Here is a 15,726-nt window from a genome sequence, read left to right as displayed (position 1 = left end):
TTTTATCATCTCATATTATATATGTTCAACTTCTTCTAGGCAGTTACGAAGAGCTTGTTAAGAGGATAATGCGTCATTCGTTACAATATTGTTTGTGTACAAATTTACGAATGGTGTGGTATGTGCTACAGACTCCTTAGTTTCATTTAGGATAAATGATGACATGGTTTTAATAAGAGAAGCATGTCCTATCCAAAAAAAAAATCGATTAATAGGACCATATATCTCCAGCCTTCTTTCTGAAAGGAAGCTACTGCTCTTAGAATCTTACGAAGATTACGAACTTCTGTTGCATCAGAAATATTGGAATTAGAAGAAATTGCTTATACACTTGGTGAAATAATACATACAAGGAGCCACAATTCTAATATAACCTTAGTTGGCTATTGTCATCTAGATAAGGATCGTGGGATTTATAAGTACAACATGGATGAGGCTTATTACTACACGTGTGATTGGGCTACTAGGGGAGCCGGAGCAAGACACGTGGCCATTACGTATAGGCCATTCCTTTCACTTGACAGCTAGATAGAAAAATTAGTTGCTTAAAGTATTTTGGAAGCAGAGGAGAGAGATGTTCAGTGCGATAAAGATATCCAAATGCTGAAACATAAAAACATACTCTCAATAGTCTGAATATAGAAATAGCTCTCAAAAGTCTGCACATAGAAACAACCCTCAAAAGTCTGAACATAGAAACAACTAAGTACAATGCCTCAAAACCACTAACTCAAGTATGAACATAGAAACAGTTAAGTATAATGGCATCAAAATCACTAACTCAAAAGTCTAAATATAGAAACAGCTCAAAATCACTAAAGCCCCTTTCATGACTAAAAATGTTTTGGGCCGGTGAGTAGATCTAGGGTAATTGTTAAAACCAACTCCCTAGTTAGCTGGGGTCTTTGATAGTAACTGATGGCACAAGCAATATCAACCTCAAACTCGAGAGACTTAAATTTGAGGAAATGAAAGAATATATGTTTGTTGCATTTTTATTTTAGATGTTATTTTCACACATTATTGCACTTACCACTTACATGCATAAATAAGATTGTTTGCGGTCTGCCTTCCTTCCTTATTGTAGATGTTATTTTCTCACATAATTGCACTTATATATATAATTGTGACCGCCTATTTCTCTTCTCAACGTTTTGAGTATTGGAGTTGGCAAAGTGAAAAATCTAGAAATAGGCAAAACATCGAGAAGAGAAGAACTTTCTCTCAAACCTCAAACAGTGTTACTAGCTTCTAGTAAACAAGAAGAGACGTTGTCAGATTTCATGTTACAACCTTCTTATCATGTAAAGAAGCAAGCTAGGTAGCTTCGCGTTGTCCTCTGCAGTCTTATTCTCCACGTGCATAACATATTGTAAGAGCTGCTAAAGAAAATATAAAAGTGTCAAAAAGATATATATATATATACACACACAAAATAGATAATAATAATAATCAACCAATCCTAGATGACCAGTATGGCAGCAAAGTATTTCAACCCTAAAATTTAGTTCCTCTTATTCTAATTCAGAACTCTCGTCTGTCCAACTATGTCCAAGTTGAACTCTATGTGTTATGATGTCATTGCACCCAAACTAGAAGTACTCCAACGGATTGATCAATATATACATTCTCAACATGCATAAGGTAACAAACAAATACTAAAGCAACACTTTAATTTTTAGTAAGTTGAAGGTGCAATTGTTACGGTGAAATAATACCGCCATATTCAAATACAGTAAAGTATACTCGTCATGCAACATTTATACATCATCTTCCATCAATAGACTCAAGAAGAGGTCGGCCGAATTTTTTGTAATATAAACAAGGTGGTGCGGATTTCTCAAAATTAGGGGAGGGGTTTGAGGTTTAAAAGTAGTGGCACTCTTTTCAGGGGTCAGTTTGGGCACATAGGACAAAAAGAAACTTGAAGCTAGGGGTATATAGTTGAGGGCTTGAGACTAGGACAAGTACCTAAACCCAATAGACCACAACTTGCAAATGGCTCCTTCCAGGGCTCCACCATTAATGTGATTTAAAGCTAACACAATACACGAAACTACAGTAGGATCCTCGATAATCTTGGTCCAGCAGGTAGGCATTTTGAGATCAACTTGGTCACATCATCTGGTCAAGCTGTCGTTTGCCAAAAATGTTGGCGTATGCAATCAACTACAGTGATGAGTGCATCGCAGTAGTTACAAGCTACAAATACTTGTTGTGCCCCAATGCGAGTGAGGCACACCAATACCAGTGATGGTGTACCGGATGATCGATTCAACCAGAGCTCTACATGCACTTGATCACCAGATACTTGTTGTGCCTTAATGCGAGTGAGGCACAGCAATACCAATGCAACAGAAGCGATAAATCAACAACAAATGTGTAACCTATTGGGATTCCTTGTGTAGTAGTTCAAATTACTTGTGTGTGTAAAGTGGAGAAGGTGTGTAAAGTGGAGAAGAAGAACATTGAGTGTTTCTCTTCACTTTGTGTTTTTGTGATGGTCCCACATTGGTAAGCAACCACTAATTAACTTTGAAAGTATATCTAGATTATCCTTAGTCTAAGGGCGTGCCCTTTGGGTACAAATGTTTTTGTATTAGGAGGGGAACCGCACACAAAGCCACACACGAGCCGCGTGATCGGGCTTAGGCTTCTTGTGTGTGATTTGTTAGTGAGTTTGGCCAATTCTCTAAATAATTTTGTTGCTTCTCCACCACGTTTTAGTCTTCTATTAACAGTAGGTTTTCTATACTGTTTTGGAAACTAAACCAAACTTATTCCCTATATAAACAGGACTTACGTCTAGCTAGATCTAAAGATAGTCTTAACAAACCCTAAACCGAGTTCTTTCTCTTGTCCCTTATAGCCACCATTGAGAGTTGTGTTATTGTTCTATAAGAGTAATTTGTTTGAGTGCATATCAGTCTGCTATTACCATTGAATCCAATGAAGGGAGTCGCCTGCTGAAGCCTTTTGCACCATCTGAAGGGGGTAGAATCTTTCCTTAAGGATAATGTCTAACACGCCTTGGTAGTTCATGTTCATTCTGTCCTTGTCTCTTTTATGATTCCAAACCCTAGGTACAACATAACCGACAATAGCAATGTATGAAATTGACAATCAGCCAAACTCCTAACCAAAAGTAGTAAATAAGATTAAACTACCTACCAAGGTCATCAACCAACAAGAAGAAGAAAAGAAGAGACCACATATTTTATGTGGTTCAACAATGCCTACAACATTATTATGAATGAGAATAAATCTGCTTCTGCTTATTTGCTTGACTCTTTTAATATATGACATGGTAGATTAGGAAATGTGAATGTTCAATATATGAAAATGATGAAAGCATGTGGTTTATTGTCTGATATTTATGAGTTTTCTACTAATAAATGTGAAATATGTGTTGAGACTAAAGTCACAAAGAAACCTTGCAGACCTATTTCTAGTGATAAAACTGAATTGTTTACCCTTATTCATATTGATTTGGGTGAATTTAGAAGTACTATGTCTAGAAGAGGGAAGTTTATTATATTACATTCATAAATGACTTCTCTAGGTACACCATGGTATATTTACTTAGAAACAAGCATGAGGCAGGTGAGATATTTCTCAAATACAAAGCTGAAGTTGAAAACTAGCTTAACCGTAAGATTAAAAGACTTCGGTCTGACAGGGGTGAAGAATATGAGTCCAACCCATTCCAGGGCTTTTGTGACAAGAATAACATAATTCATGAAACTACTCCACCATACTCTTCTGAGTTTAATGGAGTAGCAGAAAGGAAAAACATAACACTAAAAGAAATGATAAATGTTATGTTTGTTAGTTCTGGAGCTCTCTTGAAGTGTGTGTGTTGGGGGGGGGGGGGGGGGTGGGGGAGATTCTATCTGCTTTCCATATATAGAATAGAATACCCAACAAGAAAACATGGGATAAGGCACCATATGAAGTATGGAAGGGTCGTGCACACCTAACCTGAAATACTTCAAAATGCAAAATGTAGGGAGTGTCTTGCAAAGGTTATAGTGAATGAACCTAAAAAGAGAAAATTGGGACCTAGAACCGTTGATTGTATGTTCATTGGTTATGCTCTTAATAGTGTTGCATATAGATTTTTAGTTATAAAATCTGATAATAACCTTGTGGATGCTAACACTATTATAGAAAGTAAAAATGTTGATTTATTTGAAAATGTGTTTTCTTTGAAAATTGGCATTGAGAGATTGGTTGATCCTAATGGACAACAATCAACAATCCTGAAATTTCTGAACAAGAAATTCAGAAAAGTAAATTTTGATGATGACTTTTACACCTTTCTTATTGATGATAATCCTGTAATGTATAATGAGGCAATCAGTTCTAGAGATGCACCTTTATGAAAAGATGCAATTAACTCAAAACTAGATTCAATTATATCTAATCATATATGAGAGATATATAGTTAATCTACCTTCTGGGGCGAAACCTATACTTTACAAGTGGATCTTCACAAATAAACTGAAAACAATTAGTTCCATTGATAAGTACAATACTAGATTAGTAGCCTAGCCAAGGAATTCTCCCAGAAAAAGGGCATTGACTATTTTGATATTTATGCTCTTGTAACTAGAATTTGTTATATAAGAATTCTAATGGCTCTAGCTGTGATTTATAATTTATTTATTCATCAAATGTATGTAAAAACTGCATTTTTAAATGGTGATATTGATGAAGAAATATATATGATTCATCCTGAGGATGTTATAGTATCAGGGAATGAGCATAAAGTATGCAAATTGGTTAAGTCCTTATATGGGTTGAAACAAGCGCCAAAGTAATGACATGAATTTTTTTGACAGTGTAATGATGTCTAATGGATATCAAATTAATGATGCTGATAAATGTATTTACTTTAAATCTTTTGATGTTAATATATATGTGACAATTTGCCTATATGTGGATGACATGATCATCATGAGTCCTAGCCTTGATGTTGTGCGAAACACTAAGATATTCTTATCATCCTCCTAGTTTGAGATGAAGGCCGGATTTGGGAGAAGCTGATGTGATTCTTGGAATCAAAATCATCAGAAACAGTGATGACTATACGCTTTCACAAGTGCATTATGTTGAGAAATTTTTAAAAAAGTTTAACTATTATTATAGTAAGCCTGTGTCGACACCTTATGAGACAAATAGTGAACTTAAGAAAAACAATCAACATAGTGTCTCTCAGTCTAAATATACCCAAATTATTTGTAGTCTCATGTCCTTAATGAATTGCATTAGACCTGACATTGCTTATGTAGTTAGCAGGTTAAGCATATACACTCATTGTCCCAGTCAGGAACATTGGGGTGCCTTAGAGAGACTAGCCAAGTACCTGAGAGGAACAATAGATTATGACATACGTTTTAGACGAACTCCATCTGTGATAGAGGGTTATTATGATGCAAACTGGATATCTAATTCTCATGATATCAAGTCTACTAGTGGTTATATTTTCACTCTTGGTGGAGGTGCAATCGCTTAGAAATCTTCTAAGCATACCTTGATAGCTCGTTCAACCATGGAGTCCGAGCTTATTGTTTTAGATAAAGCATGTGATGAGGCTGAGAAACCTCTTGGCAGATCTTCTTATTGGTTGAAAACGTACTGCTTCCAGTTGTACCTATACATTGTGACTGTCAGGCCGTAATAGCAAAGGCCGGCAAAGAGCAAACTATACAATGGGAAAAGCAGACATATACGTTTGAGACAACTCTATAAAGTAGCTACTGGAATCTGGAGTTGTGGCTCTAGATTATGTGAGGTCAAAGTTAAATTTGGTTAATCCTCTGACAAAATCGCTTAGCAGGAGGCAAGTGGTTAAAACGTCAAGGGGGATAGGACTTTTGCCTAATATATAAGGCGACACTGACGACAACCATAACGGCATATTTGATTGGTGATCCCATGAATTAGGTTCAAAGGGAAAAACAAGTCACCTCATTGTCCTGATGTACTATCGTCTTTTTAATTTTGAGACATCCCACCTTATTATGGCGAGATGGTACAATTATATACATTGTATAACTAGAATTGCAGTGAGTAAAGAGAAATTTTTATTACTCTTATTGGATTCCATAGTCCATTTTATTATGAGATAGTGTATTTAAATTACAATATACACTTGATGGAACGAAATCCACCTATATGAATGTAGAACTGGGTCGGTTCTTATGGATATTTGGGCATGCATTCTAGAGTATTCATGAATCACAGGTAGCGCATGGTCAAAAAGCACAACACCGCAAAACAAACAACATAATGAAATAGCAATGTGGGTGCATATATATCATTTATTTTACTACAAGGGGAGTTGGTTCAAAGATTTTATCTACCACTTTCATATGAGATAAGATGTGTTACTAAGACTGGTTCAAGCTCGTAAGGCACCAGTATCTTATGCACTGTCAATTCGTTTCTCTCTAGTACTTCGTAAAACCCTTTTGTAATATCCTATTCCAAAATAGTGGGAGACTATAAGCATTTTGAAATAGTACATAGGGGATTGTTGGAATTCCTTGTGTAGTATTTTCAATTCAAATTACTTGTGTGTGCAAAGTGGAGAAGAAGAACATTGAGTGTTTCTCTTCACTTTGTGCTTTTGTGATAGTCCCACATTGATAAGCAACCACTAACTTTGCAAGTATATAACTACACCATAACAGGCTATTTGCAACGGCAAAAAACCGTTGCTAATAATTTTCACAACGCTTTTTAAGCGTTGTAAATATGGTGTGGGTAAAGTGTTGGAAATATTTACAACGGTTAATAAGCGTTGCAAACAGAAATTCCCAACGGTTATTAACCGTTGCAAACAGAAATTTTCAACGTTTATTAACCGTTACAATAATGATTTGTAACGCTTTTTATAACTATTTTGTACACAAATTTAAAATCTTTGCAACGGTTTTAAACCGTTGCAAAATTATTAGTAAATTTTAAAAAAAATAATTTAAAAATCGTTTGTAACGTTTATAAACCGTTGTTGATCACTACACCATAACAATTTTTTCTTTCGCACCCCATTTTTTTTGGGGCTTCATGAATCTGCAAAAGCTTGTCCTTCCTGACTCTATATACAAACAAATATAAAAATTTGACATTCGATTTTAGCTACTGATCCATGAACCACATTCACACATTTTACAAGTAAAGCGACAGCATAGACGAGCATAATGCTGAAAAAAAAATGATACTCATTAAACCATATAACTTAACAACAATGAAAGATTTTCTAGTGGTTATACTTTTGTACAATAGTCTTAAACAAGAGAAAATCACTCGTGGATTGAAAGGTACAAAAATCCACACATCCATTGTCATAAATTCCAATTCCAAGTACCTTCCAATTGCAATACCAAGTGCAAATATCTCCTTCAATTTCCAGCTACCAGGCACAGGCATAGGTGATGGCTTCACTCATTACAAATGATAAAAAACAAGTCGACCATACACTCCTTAGTGCAACTCCATAATTCCATTTATTTCCTGAAAATTCAATGTCAAAATACTGCTTGTTAACTTGAAAGGACACCTAGCTACCTTATAGGATAATGAATATAAAAAATGATACTTTACCCCGTCGACGAGGTTAGCTATTATAGGATGTGACTGTGGACAATTTAAACAATCAAATGGTTGGATATTTAATGCATGGAGTGAAAAATAAAACTATTGGGGAGTTTTTATATATATTATTATTAGTGTTTGAAGATGAAATGAAGAAGATGCAGAGGATAATGAGGATAAGTGTGAATGGAAAGATGAAAAGGAAGTTTTTTTTTCTTAATGTGGGGAGTGTAAATGAGGATTTGTCACTTTTCCATACACAAGGAATACATACGTATTTATTCTAAGCAACACGATCCATAAGTAAATCTGAGTGAAAGGAAGTTATACCTAGTGCAGGAACTGATTTATCATTGAAGTATTATCAGCAAATCTATAACTAAATATTGTACACTACTTATGCATCAACAAAATAAGTGTTGTCAATAGGATAGGATGAAGATTAAAAGCAAACAAGAAATTTGTTTCTGTACTACATCACTTTCTGTAAAAGGAAAAAAAAATGTGCTCACCAAGAAAAGTGATTGGAAATGGAAGTGGCAAAAATATACTAGCTCAATAATATCTCAATTGCTAAGCATCTTGTGTACATTTTGCAGAAACTAACTCAAGCATATAACTAGACACAAACACAAAAATAGTTAAGATAATTATGGTTGCATACTGGCAAAATTGTTGATTTTCACCTGAGCACAGACATCCCACCTCTAAAACAGGCTTTCCACGAAGAGATAATTGTCCCTCCCGAATCTACAAGCGGAGTTGCTTGACCAAATCAAGTGAACATTCCCATAGTTTCAATCCTCCTACTCAATACACACAAAATAAGATTCCACAGTCAATCATTCAATCCATTGAAACCTAACAAATCCAAAAAGAATCTAAGGTAACAAACTAATAGAATGGAAACTGAGAAGCACCTTCATATTTTCTAGGAACTAAGTCTAAATTGGAAAAAGAAAAAACGTCTTGTGTACTTACTCGACCCTACAAAACAAACACACTACTAGATTCCCCAAGATAATCACAAGGTACAAATGTGTTTGGATGGACAAAGAGAAATACCTTAAGCAAAGTAAACCCTCCATCGAAATGAATGGACTCTACAGTAAAGTTAGTTTAGTCTCTAGTAGTAAGGATCTGGCCTTACTACCATGCAAACATGTATCTCCACCTTCAAGTGCAACAGGTAAGCAATATTTTTCATGTATAAGTAGAAAATTAATCATGGACAAACATAGAATTGAATTTTTATTTTAACCACTGGTATTGTTTCCTGAAAGACACAAGACGAGAACTCTATGAATAGGCAAAGAAGAGCAGCCCAGCTACCTAAAGAAATCTAAGGCCAATTTTCTTTCACTGCTTGGAGATACAAATGACAAGCAATATCGCATCTACATGGAAGGTAACATTTTACTCTCACAGTGGTTGGTAAAATGTTTCCCACTAGCTATGGGTGCATTTCTGAAATAAATTAACTTTCTAATCTAACTCTAATCATAGATTATCATTTTCTAAAGACCCTTTCTCCACATAAGCACTTAAGAGTAAGCTTCTTACAAACTCGTCTAAATGCCAAAAAAAATTCAGGTCCAACACTCTACACACTGTGTACAACGGTGATTGATTTGGTCAAACAAACAATATCCATTTTTCAGGGGAACCCACAGAATGGAGCAGTTTCTCATGTGTTTCCAGTTTGAAAGAAGTTTGAGATGTCACAATAGAAACTCTCACCTCGTCAGTCCAAAATTAAAGTTGCCTTATGTGATGTATTCTAGCCCAACATGGGTCTTCTACTTATTAGCGCAAAGTCTTTTGGTCTCATCATGCACCTTACTGCTGCAACCTGCAAGCCAACCAAGAAAGGTTGGACTATCAAATTCTCCAAGCAACGAGAATTTATTAATGACTATTGAATTAATAAATGTGAAGTTCGGGCATACATTAATGTTGAAATCCAATCCTTGCGAGTAAAAACGAGGTCTTTATGGAGTGGAGTTGAAGAATCCAGCTGAATGAAGCCATGATGAACACAATACCCTATTTTCTTCCCCAAAGAGATGGGTTTCTCCTAAGTTAGGCTTATTAACGCAACAAACAACATCAGGCCAGATCCTTACACCAAAACATGAGAAAATTAAATGAAAAGTTAAAATAAAAACCTCAGTTAAAAGTAGTTCGACGCAAGGAGGAGGCTATATTGCTATACGAAGCAAGTTTTGAGTCTGTTTCAACAAACAAAGAGATGTTAATTGTTAGATCTAGTAAAATTTGAAGTGAAAAATCAGATTAGTACTATTTTTTTTTCCAGATCTACGACTTATATATGAAGAAAACCTCAAAAACGATGAAAACAAGCCGAATTCATTTCCTTTATCACTAAAATATCGACCGAGCAAATAAAGTCAGATCGAGCAAATAGGGTTAGGGCAGAGAGAGAGCGTAGCGGCGGTGAGAGAGAGAGAGAGAGAGGAGAGAGAGTAAAGTTATGTTTTATATTTCGAGTTTTTAATTTGCAACACTTTTCACACGACTTTTAAGCGTTGGCAATTAATTCCTGAAATTCACCGAAATAAAGCAACACTTTATAACATTGCTAACGGTAAATAACCGTTGCAAAGCAAAAAAGGTCAGCGTTGCAAATATCCTATTATGGTGTATATCTAGACTATTCTTAGTTTAAGGGTGTGCCCTTAGGGTGCAAATGTTTTTGTATTAGGAGGGAGAACACACACAAATCCACACACACGCACGCCAACCTGCCCCGCACCTAGCCGAGTCGGGTAAGGTTGAGTAAGGCTTGGGCTTCCTGTGTGTGATATGTTAGTTGGCCAGGCCAATTCCCTATGTTGTTTTTTTTTTGCTTCTCCACCACGTTTTAGTTTTCTATTAACAATAGGTTTCCTATACTGTTTTGGAAACTAAACGATTTGTTCCCTATATAAACAGGACTTACTTCCAAATCTAAAGACAATCTTAACAAACCCTAAACCAAGTTCTTTCTCTTCTCCCTTATAGCTGCCATTGAGAGTTGTGTTGTTGTTCTATAAGAGTAGTATGTTTGAGTTCATATTAGTCTGCTATTACCATTGAATCCTATAAGGGGAGTCATCTGCTGAAGCCTTTTGCACCATCTGAAGGGGGAGAAATCTTTCCTTAAGGATAGTGTCTAAAACACGCCTTGGTAGTTCCTATTCGTTCTGTCCTTGTCTCTAGCTTTTCTAATTCCTAACCGCAGGTACAACATAACCAACAATAGCAGTGTATGAAATCGACAAACAACCAAACTCCTAACCAAAAGTAGTAAATAAGATTAAACTACTTACCAATTAAGGTAATCAACCAACAAGAAGAAGAGACCAGAGATTTTGTGTGGTTCAGCAATGCCTACATCCACCAATAAAAGGAGATTCAATTACCAATAGAGAGAACAAATTATAAACACTCACCAATACCAAGAGCCCCAATGGAACTCACAAATTCTCTCTCACCAATTTCTTACAACAATTTTGACTCTCACTAATTTTCCACAACTTTGGATCTCCTCTTTTGCTTACAAATTTCCAAGTCTAATGGAGTATTTATAGACCCCATTCCACAATGGGCTTCCTAAAAGAATTAGGAAACTATTTCCAAAACCGCGTGGAGATTGGCTCACAACAATTAGTTTCCTAAAACTAATTCAATTCCAAATCAATAACTATGTAGTGACGGTTCTCTATTTCTAATTCAATTTGGCACAAGCCAAATCGTAGGTGCTTTCCAAATTAGTTACACCAACCTTATTCCAACAATTCTCCACTTCGGTGAAAATTTCCACAACAAATTTGAGCCGATCAACCAAACACCAATCTAATCAACCAATGAGAGACTCCAAACAACAACCAACTAATGTCCTGAAGGACCAACAAAACTGCACCACGTAGTGGCTACCCATGTACCATGTTAAGGGATCAAGCCATCACAATTCTACCATCTTCGATTAGCAACAATGCCCATCAATGCCCTGAAGGGTGTGAGTCCCTAAGGGATCACCAACCAATTTCAACAATATGAGGTTCAAACTACCCAATATCACACTACACTATTTGGGTCTCCCACCTGTTCCAGTTAGGCCTGTCTCAAAATTAGGCTAAAAATTGAATAGTTTTCTTTATAATTTTGAGACGGGCCTAACTGAAACGGCCCGGTCCATTCCAATTAGCCAAAAATGGCCGGTGTAGTGTCATCACCACTTCTAAGCTTGAGTCATCTAGAGAAGTTCCAATTCTAGGTCTATAGTTGAGGGTTTGAGGCTGGGACAGGTACTTAAACCCAGTAGACCGCAACTTGCAAATGGCTCCTGTCCACGATTAGTGTGATTTAAAGTTAACACAGTACACGGTACAGTAGGATCCTCGATAATCCTGGTCCAGCAAGTAGGCATTATGAAATGAACTTGGTCACATCATGCGGTCGTTTGTCAAAAATGTTGGCGTAGGCAACGAACTACAGTGATGAGTACATCGCAGTAGTTAAAAGCTACGAATGTTGCATGGTGTACCGGATGATCGATTCAACCAGAGCTCCTACACTCGACCACCAGATACTTTTTTTTTTTTTTTTTCGATAATCCTGTAAAGGAGCGTTTTGGTTTTCTCCTGATTATTGTAGAGGAGAACGAGGTGGGTTTGGACTTTGGATGGGACCGAGGTCATTTGTGGAGTTTAACCGCCACGATCTTCTCGTTTTTTCCTTTTCTTTGGGAGAGAAGAATCAGTCCGGACGTGAAGTTCAGTGGTAGATGGTATTTATAGGATTCTGGGGGTGGAGATCCTTCAGACACGTGTACCCTTTGTGTACAAATGTAGGGTGGAGATCGTGAATGAGTGCTGGAGTGGTTTTGGTGTGAGTCATACTCTGATTGGGAGTTGGCGCGGTAGTCCCTATTTCCGGTGGTGGGAAATGCAAATAAGATTTTGGCAATGATTACATCCGGTGGGCTGCTCGTCACCGGGCTAAGTGTTAGATCAAGTATCTTCTTCATCGCATTACCACCTACTTGTAAGGAGTTGCTCACAGTCGGTCTTGGAGGTCGATGCGTTGAGGTCGCCAGGCTTCGCCCGCAAAACACACCTACTTGTAAGGAGTTGCTCACAGTCGGTCTTGGAGGTCGATGCGTTGAGGTCGCCAGGCTTCGCCCCGCAATGTTCCTTAGTGGGGATATTGCTCCCCTACACAGCCCCCTCTCAGTAAAAGGGTTGGGTTCTTGCAGGCGATCTGCTGAGAGAAGACGCACCACTTGGTTGAAGCATGGCGAAGCTATGGAGATCGCTCGTTTTTGGGATGCCGAAGTTGGAAACTGGCGGGAAAGAAATGTTTGCGTGTTGCAGGCACGTGACAGAATCATAGCAGTTGGAAAGGAATCGTGTCGCCGCGGTATTCGGAGGTCAGGAAAAGACAGTTGCTTGGACACGTGTGTGGGCTATATCATAGGCCGTAATCATAACTTCTTGGGAACTGAACAGGCGGTTGTGCAAAATCAAAATTGAGGCAACCAAAAGGCATTTCCAGGTTTCTTCTTCCGCAAAACGCAAGTGGCGGTGGATTTGCGGTGAGTGCTTCATTGTCGTTTGCTTTTCATTTTCGCTTTGCTTTCTTCTCGTTCCAGTAGGGTTTATTAAGTTGGTAGGTCAGTGTTAGGCTATAGGGTTTAGGGTTTGGTGATTCGAGAATAAGGTGATATTGCAATGTCGGATTCTGACGACACTCGTTCAGAAGAGGTACGGGAAGTTTCACTGAGTTGTGGAGAGTATGAAGAAGAGGATGAGGATTCGTTGAGTGGCGGTGATGATCGGATTGTAGTGGAAGAAGAAGTTAGGGTAGAGGAGGTTAATAGCCGATCTGGGTCAGAAGATGAGGTGGCTAGTACGCCCGGTCGTCGAGGAGGATGACGCCGAAGATGTGACCCACCCCTAAGAGTCTGTAAATCGGGCCGTCACATCGTTCCGAGCTGAGCGAAAGCAGCGTATGGGATTAATGTTCCCGACCTGGAAATATATAATGAACCTAGGTTGAGTGAAAATGTTCAGAGTGAGGGGTACAAGCCCCGAAAAGGTGGAGTAATCATATGTGAAGGTCGGTTGAGAGGCGTTCATGCAAGCTCTACCGTTCTCGAAATTAGTTTGTGACTTCGAGCTATTGTGGGAAGTCTCCATGTCATTCGTTGGCAACACCGGCGACTATTCAAGGTGTTCAATCTGTTAAATGCGAGTGGGGAATTCCACATAGGTGTGTCCGACATAATAGAGCATTACGAATGAGGCGGTCCGGTAATCGAACTTTAGCTTGCAAACCATGCCGACGCTGCGTCGGGCCAGGCTTGATGGTGTAAGTAATGAGGCACGGACGAGGAGGCCATTGTTGCTAGTGGGCAACCATCGTGCTGTGGATGTAGGTTTGCGAACTAGGATGTGTAGTCTAGCCGGTGGGTAGGATTGGCTTCCTCTTGTTGTGTTAGTGGGTGAGCCACCGCCTCTAACCGGGTTTATCTCTTTGTTTTGTTTGCAGATATTCCCGCGGCGGACTCGAATCGATCGTGGGGAGATAGAAAGGTTCGCGACGGTTGAGTCGGGAACAAAAGCGAGCTAAGCTTCCGGAGTTTGCTCATTTCTTTGAGGAAAAAGGAGGTGCCGCGATCCGAGAAGAGGAAGGTGCAAAAGGAGCGAGCTCTAAGTCGGACGGCGAAGGGTGATGGAGAAGCGCATAGTGATCGATAACACGGGAGGACCGAGACCGCTGGGCGCCTCGAGGCGGCGGCCTGTTGTGGGAGGCCGCGGGCCGGTAGCTCGAGCTTTTATCGGGGGATCGACCATTGATGCTCTGTGGAGTTGGAGATCAGAGTTTTCCGCGCCTCCCAGGGCAGGTCGGAGAAGAGGAGAGTGAAGTGGCGGAGAGCCGAGGGAGCTCGAATGGCTAAAGTGATGCGACATACGCGTTGGGGAGGGTTCGAGTGGAGGAGGTGGTGCTTGGCGCGGGCGTCGGAGCGCGCCTGAAACGTGTCATGGACTTGGCCACCCGGTCGCGGGATCTAGTCCGCCTCGACAAAGCACGGAACCCCGATCCGTGAAAGCGGGGTGCCCCCGTAAGGCGAGTGGAAAAGCGGTTGTGAGTGGCGATGAGCTGGAGGCTCAATTTGTGTACCTGGACGAGCACGGAGGGCAAATGAATCGTAAAAGCGACCGACCGCGGCTTCGTGTCGAGTAAAGGTAGCGGCCGCTTTCTTCGGAACAGATCGCCCTGGATGGGAACCGCAAGGAACTTGATGAGAAGGGGCTAGCGGATACCATACGTCGGATGGAAATCGCGCAATGTCTGGTACGTAGAATTATCGTCCGTTAGTATAGCATGTTAACCTCTATTCGTTGCTTTGATCTGTTTGCGTGTGTGTCTTGTGGCAGCTTGTCAGCGGGTTCCAAAAGTTGAAAGAGATTGCGCAGTTATTCCAAAACAGATAGGAGTCCCGGCGAGGTTGGATCAAGAGCTGAAAAATGTGCAGACGCCGCCAAGATGGAGCGCGGATGAGCTCGGAGGGTCCGCGGAAAGCACATGAAGCCTCGATTCGGTCGAAGATGCCGAAAAGACAACGGGTGAAGATCCGAAGCAAAAGTTAGAAGGAGCGAAGGTAACGTCGCGGCCGCCATCGTGGAAATTGGGAGGTCGAACGATTACACCCCGCGACCGTGAAGAAAATTGCTCGTGACGCTACTAAGGCGCACGACGATCCGATCCGACTACGGAGATCCGGAAATGGAATACAAGGCTTTGAAGGAGGAACATGCACGCCGCGACGCCCCGCACTACGCTGGAACAGTAATGCAGGAGACGTCGGTGGGGCGATTGGTCTTCCTTGATCTTACCGTAAAACCGTGGTGTCCGAAAGCCGGAACGCTTTTGCGATCTTGTTGATGAGTTTAGAACCGGACGGGATATCGATCGAAGTGGAGGGAAGGCTGGCCGAGGTTGATGAAGCGTTTGAGCCTGGCGAACTGAATGTGGTGCCCATGGAGGGCGAGCCGCGGAATTTATTTTGTTTTGTTTCTTGTCGCCTTATATCTTTGGATACAATAGAACCGGTTT

The 15,726-nt window shown here is 39.7% G+C and overlaps 1 long non-coding RNA gene across 2 annotated transcripts; it reads right to left on the bottom strand.

The window, feature by feature from the left end:
- Positions 1 to 7,270: 7,270 nt before the first annotated feature.
- On the bottom strand, positions 7,271 to 11,391 carry LOC147487327 (uncharacterized). 2 transcript variants are annotated; one of them, XR_015203057.1, is made up of 6 exons: positions 10,935 to 11,391; positions 9,771 to 9,833; positions 9,552 to 9,689; positions 9,343 to 9,454; positions 8,289 to 8,408; positions 7,271 to 7,521 (listed from the first exon to the last, which is right to left on the bottom strand). It is a non-coding gene; the product is annotated as an uncharacterized LOC147487327 (long non-coding RNA). The 2 variants fall into 2 exon arrangements; XR_015203056.1 differs by lacking the exon at positions 10,935 to 11,391 and having other exon boundaries at positions 9,771 to 9,935.
- Positions 11,392 to 15,726: the final 4,335 nt, after the last annotated feature.

This window comes from Coptis chinensis, chromosome 7 (genome assembly GCF_015680905.1).
Source record: "Coptis chinensis isolate HL-2020 chromosome 7, ASM1568090v1, whole genome shotgun sequence".
Taxonomy (NCBI): domain Eukaryota; kingdom Viridiplantae; phylum Streptophyta; class Magnoliopsida; order Ranunculales; family Ranunculaceae; genus Coptis; species Coptis chinensis.
This window is presented reverse-complemented; position numbering and strand designations above follow the sequence as displayed.